This window comes from Pygoscelis adeliae, unplaced genomic scaffold (genome assembly GCF_000699105.1).
Source record: "Pygoscelis adeliae isolate BGI_AS28 unplaced genomic scaffold, ASM69910v1 Scaffold174, whole genome shotgun sequence".
Classification (NCBI taxonomy): Eukaryota; Metazoa; Chordata; class Aves; order Sphenisciformes; family Spheniscidae; genus Pygoscelis; species Pygoscelis adeliae.
Window position 1 is genome coordinate 4,167,057 of NW_008824676.1, and position 1,336 is coordinate 4,168,392.

Sequence of the window (1,336 nt, forward strand, 5' to 3'; positions counted from 1 at the left end):
ATAATAAAAAGTAATCCTTTATTTCAATTTGGAAAATACCCTCAAACAAATAATTCCACTCACATTTAAAAAACAAACAAAAAAATCAAACACATGCACACTGCATAGCTGGCATATGTACCACAGATTCCCAAAGAAAACACATCAGGAAGCACATTCTGGGTTACAATTTTACCACTTTATTATATTTTTAAATATTACTCAATTACACGAGATAAATTTCCCAGCATCATCTTGCAGAGTCTCTGCTGAAGGCCACGAGAGTGTAAGGCCTTTTGTATTTCCCAGGGCACAGAGACAGTTGCAGTAACCCACTGGAAGTGCCACAGGGGAGAATTTGGGCCCAGCAGGGACGGCACCCTGCCTTAGCACACACCTTCTCAGGGCCTGCCACACAGCTAGCATCTCCATCTGCTTCTGCACCAGCCATCATCCTTGAAAAAGGAAACACTGCAAAGGTCTTCCTTGTTAGCCCAGCATTTTCCTGACCAAAACCCTTCTGTACTGCCTGGGGACTATCCCCAAGTATTTATTTTAGCCTAACAAAGTGGACTAGCACTTACTAATCACAGCCTTGATGTTCCTGAGCCACTCAAAAGCCAGCATGCAAGGCCCATAATGCAGGGAGATAATTTGAAAAATACTTCTGGTGTACAAAAGTGAAGCGGAGCAAAGGAAGAACAAAGTTCCAGTATGGCAGGAAAACTGGAGACCAACACTGAGACAAGGAGCACTTGTCATTTTTCCAATGGCCTTTAACAGCTGCCGTGCCGCAGGCCACAGAGAGAGGGCTCAACACACCAGAAATACTGTCAGTGCACAGTGAGACAGAAAGGCAAGAGAAGAAGAAAAGGCCTGTGAAGCAGCGTGTACGCTCTGGAGAGCCCCAATGGCAGGAAAGCAGAAGGATGGCTTCCAGGAGCCAAAGACTCAGAGTGATGGCACGACCCTGAGAAGGACCACCACACAGAACTGGAAAATGGTGCACGTTTTTAAAAAATAGGTGGGTTTTTTTTTTAAATTGTAAAAAAGGAAGGGTCAGCTCACAGAGGCTACACCATACTGGAACCTCTCCCTCAACCCACCTCCCACCTCCCCTAACCCCTTCTGGGGTGGAGAGGAGTTTCACAGGCAGGCTCCATTTCCACGTTGGCAGGGAGGCAGCTCCTGGCTACGAGACAGTCCTGTGTCTCGCCATCTTGGTTTCCATTCCTCTTAGCCAAAGTTTTATCAGAGTAATACTCATTACCTAGCCTGTTTGTTAACGCAGTACATGTCTTGGTACAACTCAGCTGAAAATTCATGGAAGATCCCTCTCTAATTCAATTTCGGGTGC